Genomic DNA, 13,119 nt, shown 5'->3' with positions numbered 1-13,119 from the left:
TAAGTGATTTCATAGTATGAGTGTTTCAATTAAAATGACGACGAAACAAGTAATGATGACCTAGTCGATATTGGTCATGTATGTATTTTGACATTCAGATTTTGACCTTGGTATCTAAATGATTAATTTTGAATGTCATTAGGAAGTACATTATAAAACTGTTCTAGCACATATTCCTTAAGACATATGATAATATGTTGCATTTGAATGCTACGTGTGCAAATTTTCACCTGGGGTATTTTTGACTCATTTATATGATAGTTGAGAACTTGCATTTCTTTTATAAAATGCCAATAGGTTGCGTTGAAAAGCACATTAGACAACTCCTATTCACTTAGCGATATTATGTTGCGGTAGCTTAGTTAGTGATAAAGCTATTTATCAGAAAACATTTAAACTGCACGCATCACGTTGCTTGATTCTAAAGAAATGGGGATAAAGATTTTTTAAAAGTTGATATCTTCTACGGTATCAGCTGAAATCGGACTGTGATAGCGATTAGAATTACATATATTTCGCAAATTGATATTCCATTTTTATAGCATGTGAGTCTAAAGGAATGAGAAAATAGCTTAAACTGATAACAAAATAGTAAAATCAGACGTACAAATGACATACAAAACATTTCAGTCCTTGTAGAAACAATCATTTGGGAAATTTAAAAGAAGAAAAATATAAGTTTGACAGAAAATGACAAAGAAGTACATCTAACAATTCCTATACTTTATTTGGTTTTTTTTCTCGATTATTTACTGCTAATCCCTGCCAAATATTAACTCCGCGAGGACAAATCAATCGTTGTGTTCTAACGACATAAATACCAGCGAGATAGACACACTCCCTTTCACACAAGACCTGAGACAAAGTTGTCCCACTTGTCCTCTTCTTTGAGACCGCAAGGCGCAGACCTTTATATTCGGTATGCAGCCTCATGTTATAGTTTTCACAAAGAGTTCAAGTTGTGTCCCTTGAGTCAAAAGATAACAACCAATTACTTCTTTGACACCCAATAATAACCTAAGTAACTTCCGTTATTTGTAACAACTAATGGCATCATTAGAAACCAATGCAATTCATTAACAACTATTGACTTCATTAGCAGCCATTGGTTACCTTAGCAACTGACTTCTTCTATAACAACCAATGACTACTTTATCAATTAATGACTTTCTTAGCAAACAAAGACTACCTTATCAACCGATAACAAGTGGTCATTTATTTCCTTTGCAACTTATGACTTCCTAATTAACCAATGATAACCTAAGCAACTACTTTATCTGTACAGTCGATTTTTATGTTAGCAACGAATTACTTACTTAATAGGGTATGACTACCCTTCCTGTGTTATCATTTACTTCCTTTTATGTCCTTAGCAGCCGTTGACCTACATAGCAACTATTGGGTCCTTTGTCATTACAGAAATATTTAGCTTATCGATTAGACCGGTAGTGCCAGAATATACATCTGAAATAATGAGCAAAACTCAATTTCAAATTTAACACCTATATTTGATACTGCCTCAATGAGCACTTTTTTATGTTTTAAACTCTATTAATACAAGATGTAAGATACAAGTTGCAACAATCTTTACTTAAAGTATTGTATATGATAACAAAGACATTAGACAAATGAACTATTTTCCGACATAGCAATACCAAATATGTCTTCATGCAAAACTGCTACACTTATTCACATTTATGTCAATGATTAAATTGATCAGCTTCAGACCTACATTTAAATTTGTACTGAAGTAATAAAATAGATTAAGACTAATATATATTCAACAATCATCTCTAGTGCTAAGTCAAGTGTTCATAAATGTATGTATTTTCTGAATACACACATGTAGATTATTAATAACTATACGCTGTAAATGTGAACTGATGTTTGTTTTTATATCTGCATTAGGCTGATAAAAGATGGCGGCAACTAAGGAGATCGACAGCCCGGAGTCCTCAAACTGGTTCAAACAATGGAAGGCCGTCTTCGTAACGAGGAGAGCTCTCCTGCCTTCTGTCAAGTCAAAGGCTGAACATCTGCGCGATGATTTACGTCAGAAGGCATCGAGTGAGCAGACTTGTTTTGCAGACCATGGTCATATATCTAACCGGCCAATACCTTGTCGATTTCATGAAAAAATTAGGAAAGAAATCAATGCCATACACAAAAGAAAAAACCCTTCCTGGAGGAACGCTTCGACTGACACATGGCGAGACTCAGCGTTTGCTGTTGCCAAGTTATTCATGCAGTCATCAGGGTATGATGATAAAACTTCATTTGATGAAATTGACTTCAACGGACTGGCAGCCTTTATATATAACTGCGGACGATTCACAAATACTGTGGAAACACTATCTGACAAGGTAAGATTTGTTTTAATTCCATCAGGTCCGTAAGACCTTAGAGATGATCGGCTTTGATTGAAATGATGATGAAATATATCATCCTCATTATCTTAAATTTAATCGTTTGCTTTATTATATGTAGTGAATTAATGCATTATCGGTATATGTTCAAATGCAATGCACAACAATTAACAATGATTTATCTCGCAATCAAAACAAACGCGCATGACAAATCATATTTGGTGTGTTCAAGCGAATTCATGCCATCATGAGAATAAGCATTATGTGGATTTTGTAGTTTATCAAACCAAAATTTACTTCCAGGCTCGGACGTACGTAAACAAGATCCGGCATATGCCAGATATATGTTCAGGTGCTCTGACAGACCAGGCCACCACTGAGTGTATAGACAGCATGTGTGCGCTGCTAAACGACCCATATTTTCAGGGTGATCTAGATATACAAGAAGCGATCGATCAACTGGATAAGGTAAAGGAAAAATACAAATTGTTAAATGAAACTTAGACGTTGAGGTTAAAGGATAAAAATAGCGACCAATAGATAAACGAGAGGCACTCGGGTAAAATGGCCAGAGAAATACGTGCATGTAAGGTGGTTAGTGTAATGTTGTCAGTGTAATGTATATAACAGACTCAAAACGGGATGGTTTAATATAGCTTTATTACATTCATACACATACGCACACGAACTTGAATCTAGTCAATAACTCAACTAACAACATACATGCAACTGTTAGCCAGAGGCGGGCTTATCATACACAGAGGCGGGTTTATCAATACTGGGCTCTGATTGGCCACTACAGTTAGAGAGACATTTTGGCGTGAGACCACAGTTATTTTTACTATATGTTTCATATAGACACTAACCTGGCTTTTGACTTTATACACATTCCAATTGAAAAACAAGGACATGGCATCTCTAGAACAATTTAAGACACAAAATATTATCACAAGAAAACACCATGTTGACCATTGACCTGACTGTCAAAATTGAGTTCAAATACAGAACCCTTCCGCCAAGGAGTCAATCGGCTACAAACAACTAATTTTCAGACTTCCACAAGCTATGATTTTTCCAATATTTACACTGAAAACTATCAATTTCTGCAATAAAGTGTCAAATTCAGTCAAGTTCTCTGCATAAACCACATTTTTTGCTTCTTTTTCATTCAATTTTAATAACCTTTTGATACTTGAACAGACTCTTTTTTCTGTATTAACATCCGGTTCTTGGTCAACGGGGGGGGCAGATAACTGTGGTCTTGAGCCTATTTAAGCAACATTTTTTCAGAAACAGACTTCAAAACTCCTATAGTTCAGCTTCAGGCTATATGCAACACATACTGAAAGTTTGGCAATGATATATCAAACACTCAATGAATGAGACAAGTATTAGCACCTGTGGTATTTTCATAAAAAGCAGAAACAGCCATTTCCCTCAAATGTTAAGCCGCAAACCTTTGAAGAGCCATTATTTCCTTATGCATTGGAATAATTTGACCAAGTAAAGTTTTCCTTGTAGCTTTCAATGGTGTCTATAGAACAGCACCACAAAAATGGTCTGCCTACTCTTTTAAAAAAAAACATCTAAGCAAAATAAGGTTTTACCACTTCATCGGCTTAGTGTTTTATATAAAAAATGACATAGAGCCAAACTAAAATGCCGCAACTTGTCAAAATTTTGCTTTTCTGGTCCACTTATATACAAAGGTAACAGAACTGTTCAGTTTAACACAAGAAATTTAGTGATCATGTGTTAATAGACAGTCTAAACAACACTATATGCCAAATTGTTGGCTTCCGGGACAAATGGCGCAACAAAGAAAATGGCAAAAAACACACCAAAAAATAAAGATTTATGGCAACTGCTAGTGTTTTCATGTATGAGGTGGCAACATGATGTAGAAAATGCAGAGATAGCATTATTATGCCCTTTTTTAAAATAAAATACTTTAAGAATCTGTTTTGAAGGCTAGATTTGGCATTAAATTCAGAGTACAGCACTTCACTATTGTCTATAAGATGCTTATTTACACCTGATTTGCTATAAATCTCACTCATTGGAATCATTTACACACAAACAAGTACTACAGAGTTGACTAACATCTTCATTCTTCTGAAATATTGGATTCAGAGCTGCATCTCCTGGATTCAGATTGCAGGACTACCGCCTGGGGAAAAGGCCACAGCTAACTGGAGCTTATTGGCACATCATGATCTGCAAGCAAGACACAAAAGCAATGTTTTACACAAATAAAACTATCTGCCACTACTGTTAAAGTTTGAAAAAGGCCTGTAAACACTCATTTGAAGCATACACAACCTTTAATATAGTCATAAATGTGATAAATATGCAGAAAAGTTAATGAATTCAAAGATTTTCAGGACAAAATTAATAAAAGATATAGTCTTTTGGACATTTTGCAATCAGTTTTTAACAACTTAAAGGCAAATCTCATCTTATTGAGTACCCAGATGCATTTTGAAAGCATTCAAACCAGACATGCTTAGAATTTCTTCTTACTTGGAGATGATATTCCTTTCTTGAAAATCCTTGCCGAGAGCCGGTATGGACAATCACACGAGACCACAGTTTTACCAGCACTGGTTCTTGTCCTTGAAAATTCCTCTGTGGCTACAGCAACCAGGCTGGCTATTAAAATAAGCAATAAATTAGGGTTTTTAAAACATTTATAATGTATTAAGGTTGTGTTTTTAATGCATGAAGGGAAAAGGCTCTATTCTTTATGAAAACTGCTCACTTTTTATTTCTTATATATGAATGATTGATAGAATGAATCAATGATTTAATGAAAGGTGGCATTATTTCTTTAAAATTCGGATATCATTGTTGAAGAAGATGTTTTCTTGTCCATAAGCTGAAAATCATATGCACACTAAATAAAACATCAGTCTGCATCCTATGTGCAGTAAGTTTTGTTAAATTGCTTATAGAATTTGCAATTAATGTAATGTTTGCTTAAAAGAACAAACAAAATGTGTGAATAGATGCACAATACAGACCAAAGACTGATACAAGTCAACAGTTTCATTAGAAAATAATATTATTATCAAAGCCACATCAGAAATGATTGACAACATGAAAGAAATTCATTTAGGAATGGAACAAACAAAGTTTGGATACAATTTTCAATTATATAATCTTGAAGTACTTATAAACTACAGCATGTTGGCAAACACCAAGTACAGCTCAGCCTGTTGGGCAGCCTGAAGGGGGGGGGGGTGGCTGTCTGGATGGTTCTTCAACAGTTCCTCTTGGGTCTGCTTCCTATTTTTTAAAATCCCTCCATTTATACTTTGGAATTGAAAGTGAGGCTTTCATTCATTAGTTACCATCATTTTAAACTATTTCCAAACATTAAATTGAAAGTGAAAGTAGGTTTTTTTTTCAAAATGTCAAAAATATATCAGAAAATTATATATTATTAATTTATATTATGTAATATAAGATTTTCAAATTTCATACTCAAACACCAATATTCTATGGCTAAGCACAGTCAACTGGCCAAGTTTCAATAAGATTGCTGTATAAATTAAGAATTTATAACAATTTAAAATAGGCCACCCCTCCAAAAGCTTCCTCTATATTTAAGCAACATTTTTTCAGAAACAGACTTCAAAACTCCTATAGTTCAGCTTCAGGCTATATGCAACACATACTGAAAGTTTGGCAATGATATATCAAACACTCAATGAATGAGACAAGTATTAGCACCTGTGGTATTTTCATAAAAAGCAGAAACAGCCATTTCCCTCAAATGTTAAGCCGCAAACCTTTGAAGAGCCATTATTTCCTGATGCATTGGAATAATTTGACCAAGTAAAGTTTTCCTTGTAGCTTTCAATGGTGTCTATAGAACAGCACCACAAAAATGGCATGCCTACTCTTTTAAAAAAAATCTAAGCAAAATAAGGTTTTTCCACTTCATCGGCTTAGTGTTATATAAAAAATGACATAGAGCCAAACTAAAATGCCTCAACTTGTCAAAATTTTGCTTTTCTGGTCCACTTATATACAAAGATAACAGAACTGTTCAGTTTAACACAAGAAATTTAGTGATCATGTGTTAATAGACAGTCTAAACAACACTATATGCCAAATTGTTGGCTTCCGGGACAAATGGCGCAACAGAGAAAATGGCAAAAAAAAACACCAAAAATTAAAGATTTATGACAACTGCTAGTGTTTTCATGTATGAGGTGGCAACATGATGTAGAAAATGCAGAGATAGCATTATTATGCCCTTTTTAAAAAAAAAAATACTTTAAGAATCTGTTTTGAAGGCTAGATTTGGCATTAAATTCAGAGTACAGCACTTCACTATTGTCTATAAGATGCTTATTTACACCTGATTTGCTATAAATCTCACTCATTGGAATCATTTACACACAAACAAGTACTACAGAGTTGACTAACATCTTCATTCTTCTGAAATATTGGATTCAGAGCTGCATCTCCTGGATTCAGATTGCAGGACTACCGCCTGGGGAAAAGGCCACAGCTAACTGGAGCTTATTGGCACATCATGATCTGCAAGCAAGACACAAAAGCAATGTTTTACACAAATAAAACTATCTGCCACTACTGTTAAAGTTTGAAAAAGGCATGTAAACACTCATTTGAGGCATACACAACCTTTAATATAGTCATAAATGTGATAAATATGCAGAAAATTTAATGAATTCAAAGATTTTCAAGACAAATTTAATAAAAGATATAGTCTTTTGGACATTTTGCAATCAGTTTTTAACAACTCAAAGGTAAATCTCATCTTATTGAGTACCCAGATGCATTTTGAAAGCATTCAAACCAGACATGCTTAGAATTTCTCTTACTTGGAGATGATATTCCTTTCTTGAAAATCAATGATTTAATGAAAGGTGGCATTATTTCTTTAAAATTGGGATCTCATTGTGTTGCTGTGATTGTTGAAGAAGATGTTTTCTTGTCCATAAGCTGAAAATCATATGCACACTAAATAAAATATCAGTCAGCATCCTATGTGAAGTAAGTTTTGTTTAATTGCTTATAGAATTTGCAATTAATGTATTTTTTGCTTAAAAAAACAAACAAAATGTGTGAATAGATGCACAATACAGACCAAAGACTGATACAAGTCAGCAGTTTCATTAGAAAATAATATTATTATCAAAGCCACATCAGAAATGATTGACAACATGAAAGAAATTCATTTAGGAATGGAACAAACAAAGTTTGGATACAATTTTCCATTATATAATCTTGAAGTACTTACAAATTACAGCATGTTGGCAAACACCAAGTACAGCTCAGCCTGTTGGGCAGCTTGGGGGGGGGCTGTCTGGCTGGTTCTTCAACAGTTCCTCCTGGGTCTGCTTCCTATGTTTAAAAATCCCTCCATTTATACTTTGGAATTGAAAGTGAGGCTTTCATTCATTATGTAACATCATTTTGAACTAATTCCAAACATTAAATTGAAAGTGAAAGTAGGTTTTTTTTTAAAATGTCAAAAATATATAAGAAAATTATATATTATTAATTTATATTATGTAATATAAGATTTTCAAATTTCATACTCAAACACCAATATTCTATGGCTAAGCACTGTCAACTCCAAAAGCTTCCTCTATATCAGGCGTGAGACCACAGTTATTTTTACTATATGTTTCATATAGACACTAACCTGGCTTTTGACTTTATACACATCCCAATTGAAAAACAAGGACATGGCATCTCTAGAACAATTCAAGACACGAAATATTATCACAAGAAAACACCATGTTGACCATTGACCTGACTGTCAAAATTGAGTTCAAATACAGAACCCTTCCGCCAAGGAGTCAATCGGCTACAAACAACTAATTTTCAGACTTCCACAAGCTATGATTTTTCCAATATTTACACTGAAAACTATCAATTTCTGCAATAAAGTGTCAAATTCAGTCAAGTTCTCTGCAAAAGCCACATTTTTTGCTTCTTTTTCATTCAATTTTAATAAAATATTGATACTTGAACACAAGCACTCTTTTGTCTGTATTAACATCCGGATCTTGGTCAACGGGGGGCAGATAACTGTGGTCTTGAGCCTATTTAAGCAACATTTTTTCAGAAACAGACTTCAAAACTCCTATAGTTCAGCTTCAGGCTATATGCAACATATACTGATAGTTTGGCAATGATATATCAAACACTCAATGAATGAGACAAGTATTAGCACCTGTGGTATTTTCATAAAAAGCAGAAACAGCCATTTCCCTCAAATGTTAAGCCGCAAACCTTTGAAGAGCCATTATTTCCTTATGCATTGGAATAATTTGACCAAGTAAAGTTTTCCTTGTAGCTTTCAATAGTGTCTATAGAACAGCACCACAAAAATGGCCTGCCTACTCTTTTAAAAAAACATCTAAGCAAAATAAGGTTTTTCCACTTCATCGGCTTAGTGTTTTTTTTAAAAAATGACATAGAGCCAAACTAAAATGCCTCAACTTGTCAAAATTTTGCTTTTCTGGTCCACTTATATACAAAGGTAACAGAACTGTTCAGTTTAATACAAAAAAATTAGTGATCATGTGTTAATAGACAGTCTAAACAACACTATATGCCAAATTGTTGGCTTCCGAGACAAATGGCGCAACAAAGAAAATGGCAAAAAACACACCAAAAATTAAAGATTTATGACAACTGCTAGTGTTTTCATGTATGAGGTGGCAACATGATGTAGAAAATGCAGAGATAGCATTATTATGCCGATTTTAAAAAATAATACTTTAAGAATCTGTTTTGAAGGCTAGATTTGGCATTAAATTCAGAGTACAGCACTTCACTATTGTCTATAAGATGCTTATTTACACCTGATTTGCTATAAATCTCACTCACTGGAATCATTTACACACAATCAAGTACTGCAGAGTTGACTAACATCTTCATTCTTCTGAAATATTGGATTCAGAGCTGCATCTCCTGGATTCAGATTGCAGGACTACCGCCTGGGGAAAAGGCCACAGCTAACTGGAGCTTATTGGCACATCATGATCTGCAAGCAAGACACAAAAGCAATGTTTTACACAAATAAAACTATCTGCCACTACTGTTAAAGTTTGAAAAAGGCCTGTAAACACTCATTTGAGGCATACACAACCTTTAATATAGTCATAAATGTGATAAATATGCAGAAAATTTAATGAATTCAAAGATTTTCAGGACAAATTTAATAAAAGATATAGTCTTTTGGACACTTTGCAATCAGTTTTTAACAACTCAAAGGTAAATCTCATCTTATTGAGTACCCAGATGCATTTTGAAAGCATTCAAACCAGACATGCTTAGAATTTCTCTTACTTGGAGATGATATTCCTTTCTTGAAAATCAATGATTTAATGAAAGGTGGCATTATTTCTTTAAAATTGGGATCTCATTGTGTTGCTGTGATTGTTGAAGAAGATGTTTTCTTGTCCATAAGCTGAAAATCATATGCACACTAAATAAAACATCAGTCTGCATCCTATGTGCAGTAAGTTTTGTTTAATTGCTTATAGAATTTGCAATTAATGTAATTTTTGCTTAAAGAACAAACAAAATGTGTGAATAGATGCACAATACAGACCAAAGACTGATACAAGTCAGCAGTTTCATTAGGAAATAATATTAATATCAGAGCCACATCAGAAATGATTGACAACATGAAAAAAATTCATTTAGGAATGGAACAAACAAAGTTTGGATACAATTTTCCATTATATAATCTTGAAGTACTTACAAATTACAGCATGTTGGCAGTACAGCTCAGCCTGGTGGGCAGCTTGGGGGGGGGGGGGCTGTTTGTCTGGTTCTTCAACAGTTCCTCCTGGGTCTGCTTCCTCTGTTTAAAAATCCCTCCATTTATACTTTGGAATTGAAAGTGAGGCTTTCATTCATTAGTTGCCATCATTTGGAACTATTTCCAAACATTAAATTGAAAGTGAAAGTAGGTTTTTTCAAAATGTCAAAAATATATAAGAAAATTATATATTATTAATTTATATTATGTAATATAAGATTTTCAAATTTCATACTCAAACACCAATATTCTATGGCTCAGCACTGTCAACTGGCCAAATTTCAACCAGATAGCTGTATAAATTAAGAATTTATAACAATTTAAAATAGGGCACCCCTCCAAAAGCTTCCTCTATATCAGGCGTGAGACCACAGTTTTTTTTACTATATGTTTCATATAGACACTAACCTGGCTTTTGACTTTATACACATCCCAATTGAAAAACAAGGACATGGCATCTCTAGAACTATTCAAGACACAAAATAAATCACAAGAAAACACCATGTTGACCATTAGCCTGACTGTCAAAATTGAGTTCAAATACAGAACCCTTCCGCCAAGGAGTCAATCGGCTACAAACAACTAATTTTCAGACTTCCACAAGCTATGATTTTTCCAATATTTACACTGAAAACTATCAATTTCTGCAATAAAGTGTCAAATTCAGTCAAGTTCTCTGCAAAAGCCACATTTTTTGCTTCTTTTTCATTCAATTTTAATAAAATATTGATTCTTGAACACAAGCACTCTTTTTTCTGTATTAACATCCGGATCTTGGTCAACGGGGGGGGGGGGGGGCAGATAACTGTGGTCTTGAGCCTATTTAGCGACCAGTAGATAAACGATAAACACACGGGTAAAATGACTGGAGAGAAACGTACATGTAAGGTGGTTAGGAAGAAAAAATAACGACCAGTTGATAAACGATAAACACACGGGAAGATTGACCAGAGCGATACGTACATATTAGTTGATAAGAGAGACAATCTATCGACCAATAGATAAATGATAGGCACTCGGATAAAATGATAAAAGATATATCTGCATGTTTGTTGATTAGGGAGACAACATAACGACTAATAGATAAATGATAGGCACTCGGGTAAAATGTTCCGATATATACCTGCATGTTAGTTGATAAGAGAGACAAAATATCGACCAATAGATAAATGATTGGCACTCGGGTAATATCATCAGAAATACACCTGCATGTATGTTGATTAGGGAGACAAAATAACGACCAATTGATAAATGATTGGCAATCGGGTGAAATGATCAGAGATAAACCTGCATGTATGTTGATTAGGGAGACAAAATAGGGACATAGTAATAGCGACAAGAAGCTATGATAAACATGCGGGCAAGATAGCTCGATAGACATGTTAGGAGTCTGAAAGATAGTGACCGAGAGATATATTGTAGACAAATGAAGAGAGAAAAGCGTTATCAGACAGCCAGATGTATAGAATAGTTACAGGGATACTAAACTATAGACACATACATATAGACAGATATACGATATATCATGTCACATAAATCAATAAGGTAAACAGATGGAAATCCTATCGACAGAAAGAAACAAGCTAGTGACACGGACTGAATAGCTACTTAGTAAATAATTTATCCGGATGAAATAGCGATACATATTAAGATAGACGGATGGACAGGAGAAGTAAAGTAGATAGGTCGATGGAATAGCAACTTAAATATTATTTAAATTAACAGACGGACACAATTGTGTAAGTAAATATGAGATATATAGACTGGGTTGAATTTCGAATAAGATGCATATTAAACGGATATAAACGAGAATGATATAGCAAAAAAATATATAACAAAACAGATAAAATGGTGACTGAGAAAGATGTGTTAAAATGCAACGAAGGAGTAATATGTTTGGACGGGTTAAATAACAATAAATATGCTTTACAAATATTCAGATCTTTAAAATACATGTGGGCTTTTAACAAATTATGACCTGTATTCATTTATATATTCCCTTTAGGAATATACAAGTCAAATAATGTTACAGTCCAGACTGATGCAGGTGGCTCTTAACAAACATATATATTCATTACACGTTACTGATAACAAAAATTGAGTTTCTTACTGTCTTTTTTCGCTCTCGTATTATATTTAACATCAACGTGTCAAGGGTGTTTCACCATGTAAGAAGCCTTGAACTCCGATTAAGAGACATTTTCGACATGTTACGCCCTGTTACATCCCTATTGCGACAGGGTGTAACAATCTGATAAAAACAGCAAAAATTCATAGTTGTTGCAGTTACTGCAATTGTTACACGTAACACGCGTAACAGGTTTTTTTGTATAAAATTACGACGTTTTTTATGTGTTGTTACTAATTTAACATCAACGTAAACTGGAAGTAACATCCAGTTACAGGTCTAGAACGCAGTTGTTTAGAGATTTTTGACATGTTACACCTTATTACATCCCCTATTATGGCAGGGTGTTACCATCTGATGAAAGATAAAAAATTGTGCTGTAACACGGAAAAAGCGTAACAGGGTGTAACATAGTTTTGAAAAGGTGATTTCTTTCTGTGGAACATCGGATAACGCGAATACATTTGGGGGTTTTAAAGTTTCAACCCTAAGTTTTTAAGCCAGTATATAACCAGAGTTATAAAGTATCATAAGTACTCCGACTCCGATAACATATTGTTCATCCGAAAACAGGTAATTATTAACAGATATGTGTCTTCTGTACACATGTAAATAAAAAGGAATATCTAGTAATAAAAAGAGCTTTTATTTACAAATCACACACATGCACACACGCACGCACGCACAAGCCCCCCCCCACACACACTATATATATATATATATATATATATATATATATATATATATATATATATATATATATATATATATATATATATATTAGCAAAATACCAGTTCATAAGATCGTG

The 13,119-nt window shown here is 33.9% G+C and overlaps 1 long non-coding RNA gene across 1 annotated transcript; it reads right to left on the bottom strand.

The window, feature by feature from the left end:
• Positions 1 to 4,384: 4,384 nt before the first annotated feature.
• Positions 4,385 to 9,733, bottom strand: LOC128240881 (uncharacterized). Its single transcript, XR_008262333.1, has 5 exons — positions 9,705 to 9,733; positions 9,286 to 9,399; positions 7,642 to 7,745; positions 4,890 to 5,018; positions 4,385 to 4,583 (listed from the first exon to the last, which is right to left on the bottom strand). It is a non-coding gene; the product is annotated as an uncharacterized LOC128240881 (long non-coding RNA).
• Between the last annotated feature and the right edge of the window lie 3,386 nt (positions 9,734 to 13,119).

This window comes from Mya arenaria, chromosome 1, assembly GCF_026914265.1.
Source record: "Mya arenaria isolate MELC-2E11 chromosome 1, ASM2691426v1".
Classification (NCBI taxonomy): domain Eukaryota; kingdom Metazoa; phylum Mollusca; class Bivalvia; order Myida; family Myidae; genus Mya; species Mya arenaria.
Note: the sequence above shows the minus strand (reverse complement) of the source record. Positions and strands in the feature narration are given on the sequence as shown.